The following is an 18,013-nucleotide window of genomic DNA, read 5'->3' as shown; positions in this document are numbered from 1 at the left end:
TCAGCTAATTCATAATTTGCATAAATAGCTAACAAGCTTTCACGGTTTGGCATATAGAGCTTGAAGGACTTGACCAAAGGTAATTACACATGCTATATTGTGATACAATGACAGTACTCAAAGAAATTAATTATTTTATTTCAGCTAATTACATATTTGAATACTTAATGACCTTTAGATTTGATCTGTGGTGAAATTCATTGTGTTGATCATAACTCTTTAAATGTAGCAAAGCATGTAGCAAAGGTTCAAACTTGCACATAAATGCAATATATAATGAAACACGTGAGCATTTTCAGTTCATATCTGGTTTACTTTAGCCAATACCTTATTTGCAAATTTAATGAACTTTCCTAATTAAGGATATTTACCTGTCTTGACCAGACAAAGCTGACAAATTGTTTTGTACATTAAAGATACTATGATACGAGATTATTAAAAGTCATTTAACATTTTTACTTCAGCCTATTCCTAATTTGCATATTTAATGAGAACATTTCAATCAATTCCTTATTTGCATATTTTAATGAACTTTCCTGATTGGGGATATATATTTGGATTTAGAATTAATCTGTGGTGAATATTATTCGTTATGTTGATCATAACACTTTCAATGAAGTTGCAGAAATGTGGCAAGGGTTCAGTTTGCATATAACTGCAATATATAATGAAACACGTGGGCATTTTCAGTTCATATCTGGTTACATGTAGACACCAGCTATTGAGGAAACCGTCGACAGTATAGGCGCGGATGGATGTTTTGTCTAAAATGTATCAGTCTGAGTGAGACGGGATTATCACTAAAAATGTAACATTGTCGGGTCCAAACCAATATCGAAAATCGCATATCCGAAATAAGGGGCAGTGTATCAAATTGCAATATTCGATTTTGTTTCACGCATAAGACAGAACACGTCGCACAAGAGCAACTACTTCATGTGCAATATTGGTAGTCAACACTCGTAAAAATATCAATTTAAAGCCGATTCCACACAAATGTTTTTCTCTTTCAAACCTAGAAAGATGCCTGGCCGCCAAATGTATCGCGCACATCGCGCAATTTAAATTTTCGAATTCGTTGACAAAATCGCAGCGGTTAATGTAAAATTAGCTTGTAAACGTCATTTCCCTGGGTCTGAAATCCGTGACAAAATGCAATTTAGACATAAATTATCATGTCTTTCTCTGATTTCCACATCGAAATATGGTTGGCCTAATAATGCCACGGATTGTGCAAGAGCTTGATTTAAGTACGAAAGCTGAACGTAATTCTGAGTCGCCGCTGCATACGGTGTTATTGAAGCAGCAAATATGCTACGGATTGACGACAGGGCTCATGTGTTTGCACGTGTCCCGATTCAGCGCTAACACGCGAAGAAAAGAACAGAGTTGAGGGGATGGCGTGTGTGTAGATTGGGAACTGTCCCCACAAGGTGAAGGAAAAAAAACGCTGCAGGGACATCAAAACAAAATATTCTAACGAAGATTGTGTGTAGGTAACAAAAAATGAAAATTGTTATAAGAGGTAAGGTATCCCTGTCTGAACGCCAAGTTCAAGTCGAACCTACATTAAATTACGTCTATGACGTAATATTTACGTCAGAGATTGTTGTTTAGGAATTACCTCAATAGGCAATACAGCTTCGAGAAGACTCTAATCAAGTTGTTAATAGGTTTTGAAATATTTTGCAGAATGGCGTCCTAATGAATCTTTCACAACATGTTTTTTTTTTTGTATAGGCGCAGAGACAATACCTACTACCTGCCACTCTTTGCATGCATATACTTTATTATGAAATGGAATTATAATGGAAAGATCTGCATCGTTGCACCATTGATACTAACTCTTTAGAATAGAAGACAATTAAATTCAACGATGGTGAACTCTACAGACCTTTATATTGCATTTTAAATGTTAATCTTCTTGCCTATATTATACGTGGTTACGATGGAAATATCTGCAGAACGCAGCTCCAACTTTTTTCTAAAAGTCGTAGAAACGAAATTTTACGGGTCAATCACGTGTCATTGAAGAAGGTGTTCTCGTATTTGCCTGTGTAGGCGGAACAGAAAACGGCGTACATCAGAGAAGCGGAAGAAGACTCTACTAATCCACAGTCTCCCTCCCCCCACTGTCATTGCTGGAGTTCACACTCTGGCCGTGATCGATATTCGCAGTTACCGCGTCTCGCGAGACTAATCAACAAGAAGCCAACGAGACCCACACGTACACAGCGGCCCGAGTGTTTTCGATTGTAGTCGGAATAACGCTCCCACAAAGCCACCTGGCCAAGATCAGAGAGATTCCACGATGTCCTATAAACTCAACCATATAAGATTTTTCAAGTAGCTTGTCTTATGTCACGGAACACTCTAAATATTTTATACCGTGGTGAAATATGCATGGTACATATCCATTTACTAGTTGAATACTGCATCTCACTCCAGCGACGTCTCGTCTTGGTGGGCTGTCTCGCCGTTTGGCTGGAAATTACGACCAGGAGATGTGAAATTGATAACATGCTATTACGTTGCCATGGTTTTATAGCGCTTTTAACTCGAAACGGAAAAATCCTAAAACGTTATCAGGATTAGCCGGCGAAATAGAGTAAATGCGAGCTTATTTGCAAAAGGTCACTGATATGCGTGGCATCGCGAGTCAGAATGAGGCATGTTATTTTCATTTAAAGAGAGAGAAGATACCCCATCTGTACGAGCGTAAGAGCGAAGGAACAGGTGCTTGTTAAGTTGCAAGCGCCACGATAAACGTACAGGTGTACATCATCGCGCAGCGCAGTACCGTAATTGATTGTAGCCGCGAAGAAACGCACCAATACACGCAGGCGGACAGACGTCACATCGCCCAAGAAATCACCAAGAAAACCTGTTCTCTACAACATTACGCCGTATGACGTACCGAGTCATGTTAGTGTTTGACGCAACAGCACGCTGTAGAGAAACAGCTAGTACGCATGACAGTAAAGTGATGGTACACGACCGCCCTCGCAACATTTATACAATATTGAATGATAAGGTGCCACGACCCCATCACAGCATTAAAACAATATTTAATGATATAATGGAACGGATGGGCCATTAGGCGGGACAAATAAAAAAGCGCTGCATACATGAAAGTAATATCATGCGGACGATACACACGGAGGGATTCGCGTTATGATAGTGTCCATTGACATTTATATATATTAACGAGATATCGTCTTTGTAGACTGGATATAGAAACTTAAATCTGCAATGTAGGTGTAATCATAATAGGGTGTTCTGGTATACTCTGTTGTACAGCGCAACGGCCATTGAAATGGTAACTACACGTGATATACGCGACATCACACAATGCCACGGTGTGCGTGAAACTACCTGGGATAATATGCACGCATAATTGTGGATAAAAAATACTACAAGGAGCGATTACTAGTGTGAAACATCACAAACAAAACACCCAATTCCTGCGTCCATTCAATTGAGACAGCTTAATTTGCTTCCCAATTGTCAACTAAATGTTGTGTTGTCTGAACGTCTGTGCAGTTGCCTGGACTTTTCGATGTGTTACGAAATACTGACACTGTATTTTTATCACCGGCGGACAATAACGCTTCTGCAGATTGCAGGTTTGTTGACAGCATTATATCAATTACCGATACATACTTCATATCTGTGAATTTTCTTGCGCTTCATGCTTTAAAAATTAATAAATCCGTAGGTGTCTCTAGAAAGCTTCCGAGTCCTCGTGGAAAATGACAGTGCTCGATGCGGAAAGCAGTGCGATATAAATAATAACACAAATTACTTCAAGTACAAAGTAATAATATCTGTTACTTAAGTTTCATGCATCCTGCAATCTTCAGACAGAAGTGAAAGGATTCTTAGCTCTACATTCTCATTTATATGGTTGGGACGTACCATTCTATTTCTAGGTGATGTTAAATTTGTTTATATATATATATATATATATATATATATATATATATATATATATATATATATATATATATATATATATATATATATATATATATATATTCATTCACAACAACTTTGACCCACTGTTTCACTTAGGAAAAAAACGGAGAATTAACAAAGAAACAAAATAATACCAAAGTGAGCCAAAAAAATTATCCAGGACTCTTTCAAGTAGCCACCGAGTGGCCCCTTAAGTTCACTGACTAAAACACAACGCATGACGACACAGGTTAATACCATGTACATCAAACTACAACACATGCAGCAGGGCCGTTCTATGGTCCCGCATAACCTCAGCTTACTACTGCATCACACAACATGAAGAAGTCACAAAACGCAGTAAAATTCACAGCAGAGTGATCGTTGCAACACTCTGAGAAAGCAATGCTTTCTCGGAGTGTTCTCGACTTGAAGTACTAACGGTTTCCGTGGCAACCGTCGACGCTTTTCACAAGTCTCTTTGAGAAGGTCGATGGCATGAAATAATTTAGATGTTTCGATATATTGTATCTGTGGTTTTGACATGAGACTGTCTGTGTCACAATGACATGACTGTGCGAATGTAAATTTTACAAAGGGCATATGTTGTGTCGTTTTAATACAATTCGCTCGTGGTAAAGAATCATCTGACTTTGCCGTGAAACCAACGTCAATTCTCTGAAGAGAATGAACACTATGGCGAAGATCTCCGGTGACCACTAGCTTAGGCAACAAAATTTCACCTTTCTGTGATGATGAAATATAAATCCACCATGTTTTATGCGATTAGCGTATTTTCCGATCGACCCATTAGCGAATCGTCAATGCGGTTGTAAACATTTGGCTCCGTGTCAATTACAAAGCCTCTACAAACTCGTTAACTCGTGACTTATTACTCGCATTTTAATTTCCTGTCATAGTTAAGTAAACACTCGATATTACTGCGCTTGTTTCCAATAAACCCTCTTTGCACTCAAAACACCGCCCTTCAATACTTCTAATCCGGTTATAGCTACCGCGACCCACCACCGTAGCCATTGATAATACATTTCCCGTGGCTGAAACTGATGTATTTATCTTTGTTTTTGTTCTGGTTTTTAAAATGCAGTTTCCTTATTCTAATTTGGAGTACATAATTAAACGCCGAGTCTTCAACTTGTCAAGTTGAACACAGCATGTGGATGTGAATGCTATCATTGACGAATGGATTTGTGTCCAATGGCAATGCTATTCTTGAGAAATGAATTTTTTTCCACACCCTGGGGTCTGGAATTCATTGGTCAACAATACTGAAGCAATGAAACAAACCCAGCGACGATATATCGCGAGATTTTCACTAGTTCACAACATATATGAACGAGCGAGTAATATATATATATATATATATATATATATATATATATATATATATATATATATATATATATATATATATATATTGTATAATAACTATATGATGTGAAACGTAAAAAGGGATTTCTATTTTCACAGAAACTTCGCGCGTATTCCAACCGTGCAATATCGCGAATATAGCGCAGCTATTTTCACGCCTCGACCAATCAGATCGCTATATTTGCGCCGTCACTATGCTGGTACGAAATATTGCATTGCAAAAAGTGCGTTGTTCTGGCGAGGATATTACTTTCTGTTTCGACATATTCAGGGAGAAGAAAGGTGTTTACTTGTTTCCTTCAACAAAAATAATTAAAATATAGTGAAGAGTTAAAGGGAGGCAGTTGTCGGAACTCTGCTCAAGGGTTGCCAGGGACCCCTGCGACCGATGTAAACACTATATCTGGGGTACGTTGGAGATTGATAAAAGTTAAAACATGTTTGTTAACAATGATTATCGTAAAATTTAAATGTTGCAGCAATGTTGACTTTATGCATCTAGATATCATGCATGAAATACAAACAAGAAAATCGCACACGCGCAGTTCCGACGACTGCCTCCCTTTAAACTTTAGCACATTTAATGGCTACACGGATCTAAATTCATCTGTCAACGGGTTTGATCATGAGGCATTTAATGGGCTAATTGGACACGGCACCGCTGGGCTCTGCACACTGTGACATCTATCATTGATAATTCCTCCGGGGCCGACGTGAAAACGTGAAATTTAGTCGGTCTTACGCAAGAGATTTCACTCTTTGGTGACAGGCCATCTTTCTTTATGCTTGAAGGAGATAGGGTTTGGGTAATTATACTCTGCTTAGACAAATTGTATATTTTCATCTCATGGTTTCGTAGATTCCAGGTGCACACATATCATATACTAGCCCAAATTTGACAATTTTTTGTTTTTTTTTTTTACTGGCAGGCAATACTAGGCGCCTATCTGCCTGCTATAATAGCACAGGCGTAGACCATCAATATTTCACTTGTCAATTTCTTTTTTTTTTCAAATAATAATATATTTATACAGTGCGGTGCATTTGACGTTCTCAGCGGTCAAGGGAGTGATCACAGTTAGCCCTGTCTGAAACTGACACCAATGCCGGTTGAATGGGTTTCCTTTGCAAGCACAGCATGTGATCAGTGTAAGAAACCGTGAAATTTGATATTTATCAGCATCGTGTGGCATTAAAAAATAAGGTGAGAAAAAGAAGCCGGAAAAGTAATGTTAATCATTGTCACACACTTCTGTCTACGCGGTATGTCACTGAGTCAACGTGCGATAATTCGCTGTATCAACCGTTGATTACATTATGACGTTTTCTCCGCAATACGATAGTACTTGTAGTACAAAGCGATGAACAGAACAAAAGTTTTAGCAAAAAAAATCACTTTCGCAGTAACTTTTTGCATTTAGCTTACCAGAATATAAAGACCACCCATCTTCGGAGAATTTTTTTTGATTTCCTTTATTTGGCTCATACTTTCTTTGAAAATGTCATTGTTTCAATCCCTTGGCGGTGGACTCGATCGATTGTTCATAGTATTTGTGTACTCGCTTGCGGCAGCCATGTGTGAAGTGCATGTCAAACATTATGTAGTTGCTCTCATATATAAGTTGCATGATTTGTCGCCAGTGTTTGAAAAACATTGTATGGTCACAATTCGGTAAGCATTTGTACACAAGTTGCCTTTGATTTCAAACCATCTTATCGAAAAAAAAATGTATAAAGATACAGGCAATGATGCTTTACAAGTTGGAGCCACATTTCCCTTTAAAGGGATACTTTAATTGGTAGCTCTCACAGCTGCAAATCAACTGCTTTGTAAATGTTCACAATCTCGTTCTGGCCAAGCCCCTGATGGCTGCTGACACGATTTGCCTCGACGCCAATTCGAGTCAGTCAGCCTTTGTTCAACGTTTCGTCTAAATTGTGCCATATTCAGAAAAACAGCGTCAGCAAAGTGCACATATACATTGGCAAAGGAATGATATCATAGAAACAGCGAATTCTGCGAACTCTTTCTCTGACGTTAGACAAATTACTTTGTTCTCAGAAACATGGAATTTTATCCTACGCCATTCCCACTGCAGCTGCTATAAATTGTGTATTCGTATCTTGTCTTGGAAAGTAAGGCCGACAAAGAACGTTCGGAGTCAACATTATGACAGTGTTTTTTAATATATGCCTTTTTGAATATGTGTTTTGAGGATCATTTCATTCATTCATCAGAAAGGTGTCTCAAAATTTTGCCAACTAGCCTCTTCGAGGGAAATGTGAAATTTTAGAGAATACGTCAAGTGTGATGACACTGACGAATAAAGTCACAAACACCGGTTCTCATCGTGTGATCATCAGTCTCAGTATAATATTATAGTGCATTCTATCCGAGTTGCTTGGCAACCCGCGCGAGACGGAGCGAGATGCAGCTTCCGTTGGCGGAGGTGAAAAGGTGAGTTGGGTTTCGTGAAAGTTTGTGACAGTGTAGTACCAATGTGTGCGAGCTGATGTATGGACTACATCTCTGGTTTGTCACCTCTGAGAAATGTACAATTTGGTTTCTCACAGTACCTATGCTTTGGCGATTTTCTCTTCGTTGACACGTGGGTACACGTTTTTCCGCTGCCACGATTTCACAGAGAATATCTAGACGCATGTTGTCCCAACACGCGAGAAACAACTTGAAAGCCAATTCACTGTGATATCGTGTCATGACTCAATTTCATGCGACGATTAGGTAATGCCAATTACACAAACGATTTCATATTAATTGTTCGTTTAAGTTCTTCGCATACGGGTATCACTTGCACTAATAATGAAATTATGGTGACGATTTATGTACACATACGTATGCACATTTGTTTCCTGTTAACAACGGTCCAAACAGCTTGTGCAGTGCAAATACTGCCCGAAAGCAATAATAAATACCTATTATTAATTCTAAGTATAAGCATAGAATAACATGTTTAATTTTATTATACGTTAAAATATGTTAAAATAAATAAATGATAAATAAATAAATAATAGATACACAAATAAATAAATAAAATGAATGAATAAATAAATAATAAATAAATAAATGAATAATAAATTAATAAAAATAAATAAATATTCCGTGGCTTTCTTTTAACTCTTGGTAGGAAAGGGCATTCCTTGTCCGAATCAATGATACATTTGGACATTCAAATGATATTTATCTCGGTGTTTATGTCGTCGGTATGAATAACACACATAATTCCACTAAACCCGATGAACGTCACAATAATTGATAATACCAGTCTGGAGTCGCAATAAGCTAAACCTTTGCACTGTTTTTCGTTGTAATATTCGCGGACTTTTTTTCAGTGCACATGACTACGACGGCTATCACCACCCCTCCCCGTCGTCGTCGTCGTTATCACAAACATAACTTCTATCAACACCATCAACGCAACCATCATCATCATCATTATCATCATCATCATCATCATCATCATCATCATCATCATCATCATCTCTATATTCGAATTTTCTGCATCCTACATATACCTGCGCGATCTTCACTGCCATCGATCTCTTCGGTATTTTCCACAACACCTGAGGCAGCAATATGTGTCTTTCTGAATGTGCAATTGAATACCTAACTTTTAACCAACACTTCGAGCACAAAATGCAAAATCCATCTGTTCGTACGCCAAAGAGCATATTAAACAAACCGAGCCTGAGAAATGTTTCCACTACACTCTGTGTCCAACTCACAGTATCCATTCATATCCTATGCAAGTTTAATTAGACGCTTAGTTCTCTTTGAATTTAATTTTGTCAAGGTCGGGTCGAAAATTCAGTCATCGTCGTCACTATAATCGTAGCCCTCCCTTCCCATCCTCCCCTTAGCATCCTCCTCCTTGGTATCACCATCATCATCATCATCATCATCATCATCATCATCATCATCATCATCATCATCATCATCATCATCATCATCATCATCCTCATCATCATCATCATCTTCATCATCATCATCATCATCATCATCATCATCATCATCATCATCATCATCATCATCATCATCATCATCATCATCATCGTCATCATCATCATCCTAATCATCATCATCTTTGTCATCGTCATCATCACCACCACCATCACCATCATCGTCATCATCATTATCATCATCATCATCATCATCATCATCATCTCCTCTCCGGTATTAGAAGCACGCCATCGTAATTTATCTCCGCTGTCTTACGATAAATGAAGTTAAGATCAAATTAATATAATTTATCTTCATCTGACACACAATTACGGATGCCAAACGTATCTCGTATCATATCCATCTTCAGCTTGTGGTCACGGACAGCTGTTCGTCCCCGTACAAAGAAACACCGGCTCTCATTCATATGCGCGGTGGTTGTGGCCGCGTTCTTGCGTGATGACTAGTCGTGATACCTACGTGCCCAAACTTAATCATTCGTTATCAGTCAACCAATCGAATCTAACGTTTCTTAAACTTTATTATATGAATTGCCTAAACGTTCTTTGAGTTGCCGTATCGGGGGCTGGGGAACACATCAACGCGATTGTATATTCCTTCGTTGCATTGCCCTCGCAGCTATGGAGCAGCATGGGAATTTTTTTATTTCTCATGTGTAGTTATTTCAACCGCCTGTGCATCGATGTCTTTACGTTCTTCAAAAGTCGACATGCCGAAGCAGGATTTGGTTCAAGTGCTGTATTTAATGCGTGAGCAACATAAGTGCGTGTGATGCGCATGTTTGCGAGCTGAGAGACTCTGGTCATAGCAAACGGTGTTTAATCTGTCGAGTACAGGCAGGTAAAATGGATGAAGCCTAATCGGCGGCCCTATGGCTAGATTTCTACATCCTGGGCCTAAAATCGATGTCATGAACCCCTGACTTTTCCATAAATAGTACCACCCTACAGCGATTTTGACAGAAGATTACATTGCAGCGAGATATCCCAGTATGGATGCGCAGTCCAGCGTGCAGTCATGCGCAGTTGGCGACTGCCGCAGGTTTAAACAAACGGAAACGAGACCAACGACCTAATCCGACATCATCATCGAGATTCAACCACGGACTGTGACATGTATTCTAAGTCTGAAGAGAATGTTGTCAAAGAAAAAACGTGAAATATTAATTACCAAATTGCAACGTTGGAAATGAAATATAAGAAGCAGGTCACCAGTTCAAGCATCATTTTGACGTTAACCTTATTTTCAACCAATGCATGTTACTGCAGGCCGAAATTCACCGATCTGCCAGTAAACACCTGTCGCTTGCAAAGTCGATATCTTGCACGGTTAAATGTATGTAATTTAAATCATATTAGTAATGACCTTTCCTTTCGACAATTGCCCACTATGTCAAATTAATAGTGCTTTGACCTTCATTTTAGCTTGTGCAGACGCTATAGGATGTTCAATAAGTCCATCGCGCCCTTTGTTCTTCCCTGAGGACTCACTTCCTCAAATGGAGATATAACACAAGAAGATATTTTTTTTCTGTGGGAATTTTGGCCGATTTAAGAGTATTGTAAAAGGGAGTCGGAGAAGGCTTGAACTCCGAGATACAATTTTTGATAAATACTTGATCAACCTTCAGGCAAATGCTATGGACGACATAACACAGGAGCGATCGAGTAGCCAGCTTAAGTATATAGGAAAATATGTAACCGGCTTGCTCGATAAATCTGAGTGTTTCTGAGAGAGAGAGAGAGAGAGAGAGAGAGAGAGAGAGAGAGAGAGAGAGAGAGAGGGGGGGCAGAGATATAACGAAGAGAGCGATGCAGCGTAATTAGGAGGTGGGTTATTTGGTCAACGATGCAGTAAGATAACGTCTCCCGCTGGCAAGATCTAGATACAAAATTAAATTTAGAAATGTCGAGGTCAACCTTTCTAGTAAAGTGACATCCAACTGCATTATAATGTCATTTGACATATGAAACGAACTTGAAGCCTTTGGCGCATGACTTTTTTGAGCTATGCTTTCCCGCGACATTATCGGGATCATATGGACAGTTTATTACGAAGCAACATTATTATAATCAGCTATAAGGGTATTGCCTGTTTTTCTTTCTGTATAAATACTTTGATAATTATTTTTATCGGAGGCAGTTGGGTTCAGACTGCGTCCGGACTCAAATCATTCTAACAACGTGACGGAGAGTCGGTAAACTTCGAACCCTGGAGAAAATTACTCGATAATTAGCTCTTTGCCGAGGGTGGTAAGAATTAGAACTGTTAATATTTTTTCGCCTCTAAAGGTTATATTTTCTTGGGATAGGCAGAGCAGTCTTCCAGAATCCGCACTGTTTTCAGCAGTCGTAGCAATAAAGCCACACATATACGTGTTTCAGCTAGCATGCCTTCAGGAAATCGGGTTGAACGGACCGGGTGTTTTCTTGTATTTTTTTAATGGGGAGAGACCTATCTAAAACAGCCAAAAATGCACAAAGTCGTTAGCAACTTTCAAAAACGAGGAAAAGAATGTTAGAATAAGAGGGTTCAAATGCTGTAAGTGCGGTTACTGGAAACAATCGGCATGGTTTAATTTTGATGACTTTACGCTCCATGGACTATGTTCCATAGAGACCAGTCTTTACCGAGATCTAGTGGTTGATCCAATCAGAATACTTGATGAATTCATATATTATTAAGTTCAAGTACATTTTGCGTTCAAATGCAGTATTCATTTGCCAATCAGTAGCCAAATATAACTCCTTTTGGTGGATCTTTAAGGTGAATTTTCCGTTATTTGTGTTCTCTGTTCGCAAAAACAGATTTTATTCTTCTCCAAAAATCGAAACGCCGTAATGTTGAACTTGACAACACGGTATGAGTCCTCAGCCCAACGATACCGCTGACTGAATTTGAATCCAGTTGAACGTTTGTCGAGAGTAGACTTCAAATGTCAACAATAACATCTCACGTCATGCGCAGTGTGGTGTGCTTGCATGACGTCATTCATCAACATTCTTCGAGGAGAAGAATAAGCGGAATGAAATTGCAAAAACACATTATCAAACGTTACAGCTATCGTCCTTGTGTTGTTTGACTGCGCCTGGTGGTTCACAGTGCTTTCATTTCTTCAACCCCCCTCCCCGCCCGTAAACAGGTAAAAACAGGAAAACCCAAACTACTGTCACGTCCTTTAGTCCAGCAAAACAACAGTGACGGTACCGCAACAGGTTCGAGCGAAATTCGTAGATTTCGACTACCCGCCGCCCCATCCCCTGCCGAGCTACACCAAGGTACACGGCGGGGTTATGCTAGGCATCGTCGACGGCAATAATACTGATTGATCATCGATTATTCATAACGGTGAGATGACAGCATGCGTGCAGTTTTGGGGCAAGCCATTTCCATTTGGCCGCTTTTTGATTTATTAGTGAGTCCCACGCACCTATACACGATTACATTCCACTTCGAATTTCGGAATCGTGCGACAATATTCTTATGACCACTCCAACAATGTGACGTAAGCATCTTAATGACGAGGAGAGTATGTATGTGAATCACGTTTTACAAATTATCTTTGTGTTCTATAAAAGCGAGCAATATCTTCTCAACGATCCTATTTTCCGCGTAGAATTTCCCTTCAACACACCCACGCACCCATGTAATTTCTAATCATGTATGTCAAGTCCATGAACGTCAAAAGTATATATATATATATATATATATATATATATATATATATATATATATATATATATATATATATATATATATATATATATATATATATATATATATATATCTCGAAGTATACAGATGTCCTCGTGGAAAATTACAGTGCGCGATGCTAACGTTATAAATAATAACACAAATTACTTCAAGTACACAGTACTGATGGTATCTGTTACTTAAGTTTCATGCATTCTGCAATTGTTTTGGTGCCAACATTTTGAGACTAACTGAGAGCAAACAAACCCTCTGAGTCGGTTTCAAAATGTCGCCAACGAAACAAATATTAATTATCAAATTTTAACACCACCTACAAATAGAATGGTACATCCCGAACATATATATATATATATATATATATATATATATATATATATATATATATATATATATATATATATATATATATACACGACTGTATCGAGCTAAGAATCCTTTCTCTGAAGATTGCAGGATGCATGAAACTTAAGTGGGATATATTATTTCTTTGTACTTGAGGTGATTTGTGCTAATATTCATAACGCTCTGCTGTTAGCATCGAGTACTGTAATTTCGAACGAGAAGACCTTTATACTTTGATATATATATATATATATATATATATATATATATATATATATATATATATGTATGTATGTATGTATAAAACACAAAATTACTTCAAGTACAAAGTAGTAATATAATATATATATATATATATATATATATATATATCTCGATTTTTAATATGCTGAAATTAAACATTGCCTTGTCTGTTGTACCATATCAGAAAAAAAACCGACTTCTAGATATCGGTGGTTCATATTATGATGATTCAACTATCTCCACTATCTAAGCTATCTCTAATTTGGCCGAACTTGGATGTCTTTGAGCCGCTACGGCGTGTTCAGTAGTTTTGAAAGTGTCGTTGGTGAAAGGGGGAATCATGGCGCACGCGCAGTGGATATGCAAGATAGCGGACCAAGTATCGATAGATGGACAGGTAGACATTCTTGGCGACTCTTTGTGTTTTTCCCCTGAGCCGGCTTGACGCTTTACTTCTCTTCGCCGCTCTCTCAGACATGGAACTGACGTGAAAATTGTATATGAATTAGGCATTAGCTTTCGCCTTGGTGTCTGCTATGCATGTGGAATTTTCAATATTGTTTCGAAGTGTTGTCTCAAACAGTCCGAATGACAGAACCAAGAGAGAGGCAAAATTACACTAAATGACAAGAGCCCGTCACTTTGTCTCGTTACAGACATAGCTCAGTAATAGCTTTTTCTCTGCATGAAGTTGGATTCAAACAATTAATGAAGATATCCAGCTGCCGCAAAGTGTTGGTGGGCGATTTGTTAATGCAAACAGCACACAGGGGGGTTGTGGCTCGGGTCTTTAGAGGAAACGGCGCCCAATGCTCGTGTACTTTAAGATATTACGCGCCTCGAAAGTAAAATACTTTAAATTTTGCTCAAAGTTTCCTCATTGAAACTTTTGACAACTCTCTTACTAAATCAAGAATAAAAATAAAGGGGTCATCGTGCAAAATTTGGTACTAGAGAGACAAATTACCTACAATTTCCCGATATTTGAAATTCAAAATGGCCGCCACCCATGTGTTAAGTCTATGGGGAAAAGTACAATTTTCGATTTTCGAAAAGCTGAAACGGTAAAAACTTTTCTTACGCCAAGAGCTATAAAATGAGCACCCAGAAGTTGTAGATAAGAAAGAATTGATAAAATTTGAAAGCCCGAATATCTGTCACCCAGTCTTCATCTGAGAAAAAGTGTGACATTTGAGCTTCAATACGTTTTTTCACGACACTGTACGTATGTGAATCACTCAGGTTCCACACATAATAAAGTATACTCGTTTCCCCGTGTTACGAGCCGACAAGTACATCTGTGTGGTGCTCAAATTGAACTTTAACACTTCGGCAATGTTCAATTTTACTGCAAGAAAATATGCGAATTGCGTCGTGACAACGGGGAGACTGAAGCATTTCAAAAGTGACTGTCATTCGAAGGTCTGTGGGCAATGTGTTATTTGTATCCCGTAATTTCTCAGAGGAGTCGAAAGAGATCACGGGTGGCGTGCTCCCTCGTTATTTATTTAACACCAACCTGCCCTAGACTGCTGGGGTGGCCTTCCGATCTGATTGGGGCATCACAGACCTTACACAGTCATGTGTTAGTTCCCAATAAATTACATCAGTTCCAGCGTCCATATTCAAATAATTATCAAAATCCTAAATAGGGAATTCATCATGTCGTCAAAAGCGTATACACTTGACAGACTACCGTAATGAGCAAATTAAAATGGAAAAATGGAGTCTATTATAGATAATGGTATGGTCACGAGGTCAATCATCAGCATACCATAAATTCCCTGACAACGCTCGTTTATAAAAAAGAACTTGTAAATTACATAAACACACCAATCACACCCTGGATATCGGATCTGTGAAAATTCAATTTTTTTGTGCCTGACGATGATAACAATGAAAAGATTCTAGGCGACAGTATGCAGTAAATCATTTAGACACCGATAGATCCATGATGAGTTTCGTGTATTATTTATATCTGTGGCTTTGGCGTCACCAGTGACGGATGAAACGTGTACCAATTGTTATATCGTGTATTGGGTTTCAAAAAAAATATCGATGATCTATTTTGCCATCATGTATCACGTTACTTCAACGTGGTACAAATGTTGGCTTTCTGAGATAGAGTGTTTGATGGGGCGCTGAATCATTTGACGTTTCGGATGGCGGTTTTTGTTTCAAAGTAAACCTCATTCTCTAATACCTTCAAGTGGATGAAAGGATATGATGGTAATACACTGTGACACGCTTCAGAGTGTATTGAAGGGGGGGGGGGGTACCGAGAAAATGTGTTTAGCCCGTGCAGTCTCGGCGCTTATCGGCTCGTCAGGATTTTGAACCGACCGTGCCGCTTTGTAAAATGTGCGCGCTGTATCACAGGGCGTGGGATGCCGGAGGTCCTGGCCGGAGGTGTCCTGTTTCGGTGGCGGAAGCCACAGTGTAAACGACATTGTCAACAAGACTGTATCGGGTCTTCGGTTCAAGGTTGGCACGGTGTCGTTGGGGCTATAGGTGAGAACAAGACGCCCGTTAAAGAACGCAGCGCGCGGGACAACAACCTGTTGGATTTGACACCCTGTGCCTGTATGTCGCATATATGGAAACCCAGGCACCAAGGAAAATATTCTTCATTTGAGCTGACGAGGGTAGGAGTCTTGTCTTTTGTATTGTGTCAGATTCTCATGTGCCTAGTTACTGCTGCGACAATAACGAATGTCGTAATACCATTGAGATTCGCCTGTTCCACACAAACACGCCTAAGTTGCTACAGCTGAATAACAGACTCGACTATGGAGGTACCAATGCTTCCATGGACAGACCAATAACGTACTAAGATATGCACTGAAGAGTCACTATTAACCACGGTCACTCCACTAAGTTTCCATGGTCAGGCATTCAGAGACACTCTATCTATTCTTTGAACTGTTTTCTGAACTGTCATCAAGGACTGAACCGCGAATACGTACCTGTCTGCTGAGTCACCTACAGCCAAAAAGTACCATCCCTTTCCAGTGTGACGGGACTATTACGTAACCGACTGTCAAAAAGTAAGAAATCACGACAAGTACTTTCAATAGTAAAGGGCGGGATTCACGTAGGCCTACCTTTTCAACTGTATACCGATATCTTCCCCAGTTACAGCGACCGCGGCTCAAAGGTCGTCGATAATACCAGACTGTGACGGGAGAAAAACACACCTTTCCACTATTCAAACGTATTTCCCGCGCTCCTCCACTTTTGTAGCTGACCTACATGTCTCTTTCAGCTTTCCCGGAGACGAGAGAGAACGTCTGTTGGCGATGACCGAAGCGGTACCCCTGCGGAGCAGTTAAGTACAGGCCGCTGTCGTCCGAGCTACTAGTAGTAGTACCTCTATCCGAGTAAATATGTCGACAAATCGTAACGCGGCCAGGGATCTACGGACGATGAAAATTCCGAGCGGTAGATGAAGCGGAACTTCTCAAGCGTCTTTCATACATGCAGAAACAGCCGCGTACAGTTTATACGTGCTGGAAACGGAGATAGGTATAAGCTACGCACACAACCGTAAACCTCCAGTCGACAAGAAGCGACTCGCCGAAGCATAACATGTCAGGGATATTTGCATTTCAATAAATGTGAATAAGCGAGGAAGTTGTTGGCGACGGCCTTCAGGAAAATGTCGGGAGGGGGGAGGGACGGAATGTTGAACTCTAAAAGATCAAAGCTTGGTCACTACTCATCACATACTATCCCAAACAGCAGAAAGTTAAATTGAGACGAAATCTAATGCAGGCAATAACACGAGGAAATTTCCACAGCGTGTACATAAACATACGCTTGCCTGCGACCACCCTTTCGCTATCGTCCAAATGGTTTCATCCGACACGCCCAAGAAGAAGATATATATGCATAAAGAATTAATCGTAGGTTTCCGTTATAAAAGGCCCTATCTGTACATAAACAACGTCACACAGTCCGACTCATAGTTAGAGGATGCACAGAAAGACTATTGACAGTCACTGATCGACTGATTCATGTCACGAAAATCAAAGATAAAACCCTGGGGAAGTGGGTTACTTTCACCACACACGGTTGCAAGAAAACCTCGCCTTGACATATCTTAGCACACTTCGACGAGACACAGAGGGCGCTGTATTGCTTAGATACACTCGGAATCGTCGTCACTTCGAGCTCGGACGCTACTTCACGTGACAATCTAGAGTACGGCGATAGAGAGGCCTTGGGTATTGCACATAATTTTTTTTTTACTTAAAATCTGAACACACTTAAGTTCAGTGCAAGAACTATGACTTGAGAAATATTTGTAATTCATCTCATCTTTCAGAAGCCGCAAGTAGGCCTACATATCTTAAGATGCATACCCATGCAGTTCTATGTGGGATC

General features: G+C 39.5%; 1 protein-coding gene across 1 annotated transcript in view; it reads right to left on the bottom strand.

Annotated features, from left to right (window-relative positions):
• LOC139114164 (synaptotagmin-1-like) overlaps positions 1 to 17,243 on the bottom strand; it is an 82,569-nt gene extending 65,326 nt beyond the window's left edge. The window contains exon 1 of the mRNA XM_070675729.1: positions 16,732 to 17,243. The gene's annotated coding sequence lies outside the window, so the exon portion shown is untranslated. The remainder of the gene's footprint in view (positions 1 to 16,731) is intronic.
• Between the last annotated feature and the right edge of the window lie 770 nt (positions 17,244 to 18,013).

Source organism: Ptychodera flava, chromosome 16, assembly GCF_041260155.1.
Source record: "Ptychodera flava strain L36383 chromosome 16, AS_Pfla_20210202, whole genome shotgun sequence".
Taxonomy (NCBI): domain Eukaryota; kingdom Metazoa; phylum Hemichordata; class Enteropneusta; family Ptychoderidae; genus Ptychodera; species Ptychodera flava.
Note: the sequence above shows the minus strand (reverse complement) of the source record. Positions and strands in the feature narration are given on the sequence as shown.